At 38.6% G+C, this 8,503-nt stretch overlaps 1 long non-coding RNA gene across 1 annotated transcript; it reads right to left on the reverse strand.

Moving 5' to 3' along the window:
* Window positions 1-560: 560 nt before the first annotated feature.
* Window positions 561-2,220, reverse strand: LOC123381454. Its single transcript, XR_006588462.1, has 2 exons — window positions 2,090-2,220; window positions 561-782 (listed from the first exon to the last, which is right to left on the reverse strand). It is a non-coding gene; the product is annotated as an uncharacterized LOC123381454 (long non-coding RNA).
* Window positions 2,221-8,503: the final 6,283 nt, after the last annotated feature.

Consider the following 8,503-nt stretch of genomic DNA (forward strand, 5'->3'; position numbering starts at 1 on the left):
TAGCTTTTGAAGAAAGAAGAAGGCAAAAACCGGTTGAAGTAAATCAAAGGAAGTGATAAATCTGTCTGTGACCCTCTCCTGAAACAAAGCACATGGAGCTTAATTAATGCACTTAGCTACCTGACCAGAAGAGTCTCATATTCAAGCCCATTAATTCAGGAGTTCTTGGAAGCTGAAAAGCTCTCTTAAGTGCTGACTCTGACGATGACCATGAACCCTGTGAATTCCATGGGGAAAGAAACAAAAACATGAATTCAATGTGTTATAATACTTACAAGTGCCTCGTTGAAGGCAGTGCCCTCTAAATGTAGAAAAAAATCTGTCATGAAATAAAGAAAAGTAAGCAAGGGATGGAGGGATGTATGGGGAGGAACACGCAGGGCCAACAAGTTTGTTCTTGAATGTCAGAACCTGGACAGGGTGGAGACAGAAGCCTTGAGGCAAGAGAAGAGGTGGAAGAGGATGCGTAAAATGTGGGATGACAGGTGTGAAGCTCTGAGAAGAGAAAACTAAAGCCACTGTGGGAGGGGCCACGGGAGAAGAAAGGAATTGTGTCATACTGAAGTAGACATCATTACATTTGTAGAGAAGGGACATTACCCACATGCAAAGGCATCAAGCACCAAGTCTTTAACTACTGGCCTGGGAAACCAACAAGAGGTTGGAGGGGCAGTCATGGAAAAGTAGAATGGTACTCCTGGATCTGTATCTTCTCCATGTCTTCTGCCTTCTGTCTCTCTCGTGTTTCTACTATCTCTGGAGATGTGTCTCATCAAGGTTAGCTGAAATGGCAATAGATGATACTCAAAAATTTAAAAGAGCAAAAAGTAATATCACAAGCAAAGACGGAAACTTGTTTACATGGGATGATATCAACTGATTTTTTTTTTCACGCAAGGAGATTTCTAAGATAATGAATGAGTCATTCAAAGATTTAGAAAATGGTGGCCAAATCGATGAATAAATGGCATGAGTAGTGATGCTTGCACTTAAATGCAATTCTTAATTTCTTTCTTCTCATTATTTGACTGAAGAACATAAGAGCATTTCTGAGATTTACACATAAATTTGGGGGAGACTTCAACAACATTGGGCCAATCCTGCAGAGGAGGGTCAACAGAAGCCATGTGGCCTGGCAGAGAGAACACAGAAGTGGGGTCCAAAGCTCTGGCTTTTTTTTTTCTTTGCTCTTTCTGGAATCTGCAGCCTTGTTCTCTCACCAAATTTGGGTTTCAATTTTTTCCGCATGTGTATCAGGATGAGGGTGTCCCAAAGATCTGGTTATAAAAATCTATTTTTCTAAATTGGCCCAACATCAGGACCTTGCTAATAAAAATTTGGAGGTTTGGCATTTTAAATATCTCCTAGCATTCTGTATATTGGCTTATGAATCCAGAAAAGAGAATTGGTTGTACTTAAGCCTTATTTTTGCTAACTTTCCGGTCAAGAGGTAGTTGAGACTTGTGCTTCTTTCTAGACAGCCCTGATACAGTCTTTTTGGGAAACGTATGCTTCAAGGCAACCTCTCTTCCCTGTCCCAGTAAAATAAGTGTAAGGAGCTATCCTTCAAATGCTCCTGGGCCATCTCTTCCTGCGTAATTAGTTGTGTGTCCATTAGGAACACAGCAGAGATTAGTGGGGCAAGGACTGAGCACCAGTCTAGACACACTCCCTCACCAGCTATGTGACAGGGCCAGATTATTTGCACTTCTTGAGCCTCAGTTTCCCCTTGTATGAAACAAGGGTAATTGTTCTTCATGGAGTTGAGTTCACTGAATGAAATAATAGCAAACGCTTCAAAGTATTTCTGGCATAGAATAAAAACAATAGTTGTTAACTGTTATTATAATGTCTTTGTCATTCATATGATTACCAGGAACTTTTTACATAATGCATAGCCTCCAATTAAAATCTGCTCACTGCTCTGGTGGCTTATGACTCATGCTCTTTCTTTTCCCCTTTCTGATTCTTATTGCTGGGTGGTTTTTCCATTTAAAATGTACCAAGCCCAATATTGTTTAATAATAACAATTAAGTCAGGACAATTATTTTCTTTCTATGTTTCAACACTTTAATTCATTCCACCTACCTTTCTGTCGAGGTCTTCAGGGTTAATTAGGAGCAGCTCTGTACTCGGATAGTTGGTTAATGACCAAGTAGAATGTTGGGAGAAAGCTACTCGGATATTTTCATCTTTGCATCCAATTCCCAGGCAACCCTGAAAAAACCATTTCACTTGTCTAAGGCCACCTACAGTATTAGGTAATTATTAAAGCTGATTGCATATCAGAGCCTAAATATAGTGTTATGGAATTGTACTTCACTCATGCTCCCCTCACAGCAAATGAATCAGAGGCACTGCCATGTATTTTGAAGAGTAAATCTTTGTGCTAATTAATTATATCAATATCAACATGTTGATATTGATATAATTAGCACAGTGGATGACACTGATATAATTAGCACAAATATTTACTTTTCAAAACTAAGTGGCAGTGCATATGCATATAATAACCTTAATAATAATACTGAGCAGTTATGACTCCACATTCTCCAAAGAGCTTATAAAATACATAAAGAGCAAATAACTGAAATTCAAACTTCACTGAGAGCTTCGATAGCATCATGGAGCAAGGTCTATGCAGTCAGAGGAAACCTCATAAATTTATCCCAACAGGGCATTTTCCCCAAATAGAAGCAAAGCTCCAAGTTGCTACCAATAGGCCTAAAATTAAGAGAAATCCCAAATTATACCATTGAAATTGGATAGGGCTCCTTCTCTTTCTTTATTCTGATCAATGTCCAGCTAATATGAAACCACAATCATTTGGTTTTAAAACAAAACAGAATTGGGTAAAAGCAGGAATTTTGGAGAATAAGACAGAAAACATGTTTAGACCTCCTTGTCCCCAATGTCTTTGATGTAGAAAGACCACAGGCCCACTATCAAGGAGATCATCCGTACCTAGGTCATTCTCTTTTGTTTGATGATGCCAATTCCACACCTCTTTACATAATTGTGAAAGGAAGAGAGGGTTTGGGGAAAATGCATGTGGTATCATGAAAAGAGAAGGTAGGCATGGTGCCTAATGGTTCCATTGGCACTCTGCTGTTAGGGGCCTATGAGAACCAACTTTCCCACTCTGTTTGTGATGGGCAATATCAACCTCAACCAATGTCTTATTTCTTTATTGCTGAGTGCAGGCTACTCAAGTACTGAGTACAGGCTATACATTTTCTTACCATAACAACTATATCTACAGTAATCATAGTTTTGAAGCCATGGTAGCACACATACACAGAAGCACACATACATATCCACACATACAAATGTACTGACTATACACATCAAGCATTACCCTTAGTTCAAATTAACCCACTGATAAGCATGAAAGATATGGGCCAAGAGACATTTAAGTATGTTAAATTTTATAAGACCCTGACCTACTGGCGAACATCTGAAAAGTAAGTATGGTTTTATGGACTGACAGAAAAGGAACATTAGTTATTTCAGCCCTCTTTTTCTCTGAGCACTAACTCCTATAATGGAGCGTCCCAGATGTTCAGCTTCTTAGTGCCTCTTTGGATGTGAAGATTGCACAGCAGGAGACAACATCTGGGGGGAAAAGTAGAGATTATGAAGAAAACAGAATACTGGTGTGTGCCTGGTTGTAATTCTTGGGTATGTTTCAGACTTTTTCTTAAAGGTAGCCTCTTTTGTAGACTATTATTTATAATTTCTGGGTACAAGAGCAAAAGAATTTCTTCTTGAGGTTTGAATTTTTGCTTTTCATTTTTTCTTATATGTGTGCAGTTTTAAAATCCCAGCTATAAACTGACCTTCCTCCTTACCATAAGCCATATTGCTTTGCAACTTCTTATTATATAAGGCAGCTTTAGTCCTTCAACAAAGGACGTCACTGTAGTGAGAAGAAGTAGAAAGTCTCAGCATCTCATGAACATCATGGCTCACACAGTGCTTGGTTCTAGGGGGTTGAAGTTCAATCCTAACGCTTAGCGATTGTCTCATTTCATTTTGACATCATAATTGAGACTAATCTACATCAATTTCTCCCCCACCCCCAACACGTTCTTGCTTCCAAGTTTAATCTTCCACTGCCATTTGAACATAACAGCACTGGAGTGGGCGCCTTCTCAGGGACACACACTGGAATCATTTTGCATTGTAGCTTCAGTTCATGATGGTTTGTAAAGCAGGTATCCGAAGGCACACACTGAAATCATTTTGCTGGTATAATCTTGCCGTTTAATAGCTTCCTAACAGGGTATCCAAAGAAACACTCTGGAAACATTTTGCCCTCCTAATTTCATGTTGTAATGACACCAAAATGTCATAAAGCAATTACCATCCCAAGCACAAAATGATCTTTAGAAGTTACTTTCTCCATAGGCTCATTAACTTCTTTTTAGCTTTAATATCTTGATTGTTTAAAAAAATGTTCAATGCTAATTGAGAGACTTCATTTAAAACTGAATACCATTTATTTAGTACAAGCTCCCTCTCTTTCTCCATCTCTCTCTTTCATTCTCTCTCCCTTTCCCTCTCCTGCTCTCATTCTCTCCTTCTCTCTCTGTCTCTCTGTCTCTCATCCAATTGCACAGAACCCTAGATACATACGCATACCCAGTTAACCTCTGCAGTTAATATTTTAAGTGAAATTTATCTGGGACAAAGCAAAAATTGGCATAATGCATGGATTGTTTTGGGGACAAAGGGAACAGTAGATACTGGAGGTATCCCTGGCCGCAAGCATGTCCCAAAGTTTCTGCAGTACTCAAAAAACACTAGGCTGAGTACTCATTATGAGGCCTAAAAGAAATGTGAGAGGCTTAATTGGAGAAGTTCTACATGTCAATGTAACCATCTGATTTCAACTACCCCCATTTCTAATGATTGAGATCTGCCAGGTGTATTTCTCTAAATGAAAACTGTAAATCAAGAGAACAGACGATGATAAATTGGATTCAGCCTCATTCTGTGTTACAGGCTGTGATTTGCAGCTGTACCCTCCTGAAACATCTATGGGAGGGGTTCAAGCTTATGTTTTTCTGTGTACTATTGAGCTATCTGAGATAAAGAAGGAATGGCAATCAACCTCAACAACCTTTTCTAGCATAAACATAGGAGCCAATTTGCTCAACCCACATGAGCCAGGTAATGTTCATAACTTAAATTTTAACTCTCTGAGCACATTCTTATCTGGGTAATGGAAGCCTTGGAAATGAGCTGAACTAATTTGCACAAAACAATGCCAAGGACATCATGGCCTCTCTACTCCAATCAAGAGATAAGATGGCATCTGACTTTTGCTATAGACTCCCTGTCCATGACTAAATAACACAGTTATATTCTTGTGAAATATTTTTTTTTCTGCTTAAAGTCCCTCAAAGGTGACCTATGGAGCTACCAGGAAATAGTTTGATCATTCGCTGGTGGTGAAGAGGCAGAATGATTGGTTCGGATGCTTGAAAGTAAAGCTAAAACTGGGAGGAGCTATTTGGTTAATAATAAATAGCAAGAAAGATATATGAATAAAAATACGCATCTTAATGATTTACCATTGCTATGAAACCAATAGACTGGTGATCCAATCCGATATCCACAAATTTGTATAATCCTCAGGGTAAAACAATTTAATGGGCTGTCTCTTTTATAGTTACAAAAGGCCTTTCATGTGATCAATTATACATAAGAGTACAATAAATGTAACTTTCTTCATACTAATCACATCTCACTTAAATTCTCTTGTTGGTCTTTGGAGTGTACACAGCATTCCCAATAAAGTTTTTAGTTCTGACTCTTACCAAAAGTTAATCTGCCCAGAACTTCCAAATAAATCTTCAGTATGAGGAACTTTTTTTTTCCCCAAACTAAATAAAATTGTTCAAACAACACAGTTTGTTAGGAAACTGCCACCTCCTCCTGTTCTGGCCCCTTCCTCAACACAACAATCCTGCTGCTTCAGTCAGCCGGTGGGCAGTGGGGGGTTGGTTTGATTGTTTTTCTTCTGTTTGGTTTTGTTTGTGTTTTGTTGAAAAGGCAGCCTAACACTGTGTTAACACCGTCACCTGAGGCTAACAAAATTTGGCTAAGAGATGGAGATTTCCAGTCCACACTCAGTGACAGGTCCCAGGAGGCTCTCGGACCCTCAGATTCCTATAAAGCCCAAATTCCCATCTGTTTTATTATATGTTTAATTGGTTTTCTCCTCTATGGAACCGGAAAGTAAAATGAAACCCCTCATCATATGCCACTTAAGTTAGGGGTAAAGGTCACATTGATTGTGAAAGTCAGTGTGAAAAATAAGAAATGACTAAAGTTTCCAAATTGCCTTAGCCAACCAGTTGATGCTTGACTTTGCGTTAGTGGATTCAATAAATATTTTTTTTCAGCCACTACTAGGTACCAGAAACTGTTCTAGATGCTACAGTCACAAGTAAGAATTAACTCTGTATTTGCTTCAAATAGTAGAATGAACTTTAAGCCATTCCCCTGAACCTACATACACACGATACACGATTCATTTTGCAGTATGAAGCATCTCAGAACATAAAAGATAGGACTGAAGAAAAGAATATGGAAAGGCAGTGGGTAGTTTTCTCCAAGTTTCCAAAAAGAAAATGAAAGATTTCTGAGAAAGAAGATTTCTTAAGATCCCAGTTGGGGGATTAATCCTCCAAGTTAGTCTCTTGAGGATTAATTTTGGGGCTGAGCATCCTGAGAAAGTTACATGTATGTGAAAATTTAGCAAAATTCAGGCTTAACCTCTAAAACAAAAGATGGAAGAGTTTGTGTGGTTGTGTGCATGTGTGTATGTGTGTTTAATTAGCCTCAGAGTATCTAAGAAAACATATTCTGAAGGCTCACTTGTTGCCGCCTGCTCCATGATTTTGGCCTCTCAAGTGTGGTTTGCTAAAGAAATCAGGCTGCCAGCAAAGTACAGCAAATTGGAAAAATGAACTGGAACATCATAATCTGCTTCAGCTATAGCAAAGAAAAAGACATCTGGTAGACCACTTGGAAGCCAGCCAACGATGAAGACTTCAATTAAAATAAAGAACATGTCCTCAGGAGAGCATCTCTGAGCTCAAGAAGTTGTAAGTCCAGTGTGCTACTTGAAAGCCAACTACTAGAGAAAAGTCATTTTCAAATAAAGCGAGACAGAGCAAGGTTTGAATTCTTTCAAGGATCATCTTCCTGTCCTCACTGATGACTTAATAGGAGCTGGAGGTGACACCACCCAATGCTGGAAATAGGCTATCACACAGAAAGTGAACTTGTAGGGCTGCCCATAGTGTTTCTGGGGAAATTCAAATGTTAGCATGAAATATAGGGGTGCCGTGGTGTAGCTAAGAGTACACTGGGCCAGGAGTCAGCCAACCAGGGTTCCAGCTCTAACTCTGCCAGTTTTGACCTGTGAATCTCATGCAAGAGACTTCATTGTTGTAGGTTTCAGTGTTCTTAGCTGAATAATGAAGATACAAAAATCTGTTTCATAGAAATAAGGGGAGGAGTGCATGAAACATTCTATGGAATGGCATTTAATACAATGCCTGGCATACAGTATGCCTACAGCATGTTAGTGAAATAGAATAAACCAAATAGAAAAGAAAACCATTCTTGCCAAATATCTGGTGTATATTTTCAAATTAAAGAATTGGAATCTGATATAAACAGCATCTATGAAATACACACCCTGACACACAAATTAATGCTGCATTTTGTTGAAAAGAGTCACATCACTACGGAAGAGATAAAGCAATTTTATAGAATCCCCAAAACAGGCTCAAAGACTGAACATAGAAACAACTGGACACCAAGGCACTGAACCTCTGTTCAGGGAAAGGAATTGATGGTCAGTATCTACAAGATGATGAAAGTTCTGCAAACAGCAGTTGCCTAGAAATTCTCAATAGACAGTCTACTTACTAGTTTCTTGGTATATCAGTAACAGTGTTTTTATTAATATTCTTGATATCATTTATATATTGTAATCATTCCCAGAAATACTGGATAACCATGAAATCAACCATCTTGGTGAGTTCAAGAGAACTAGCATAGATTATGTCCCTAACCCTTGAATGGGTAATTCTTAAGTGATCAATTGATAGCTTAGAGGGAATTTGTTCATTGGGCCTTTCTTATTTTAGTAAGCCCAAACAAAGCCCAATGCTACTGAGCCTTTTTGTATTACTTTATTACAGCCTTTATAATTAATCTCTGTGTGTATGTCTTTCTCTTCTGCTAGTCTGGGAGTATCTTGAGAGTAAAGGTTGTCTCTCTCAAGACCCACAGTTCCTATCACAGAGACTGGCACATGGTATGTGTTGTGTGTGTGTGTGTGTGTGTGTGTGTACATATATATGTGTGTGTGTATACATATATATGTATGTGTATATATGTACATATATGAATACATATATGAATGAGTGAAAGAATGTTCCTCAAACCATTCACTAGGAATAATGCATATGGGAATGA

The sequence above is a fragment of the Felis catus genome, chromosome D3 (assembly GCF_018350175.1).
Source record: "Felis catus isolate Fca126 chromosome D3, F.catus_Fca126_mat1.0, whole genome shotgun sequence".
Classification (NCBI taxonomy): Eukaryota; Metazoa; Chordata; class Mammalia; order Carnivora; family Felidae; genus Felis; species Felis catus.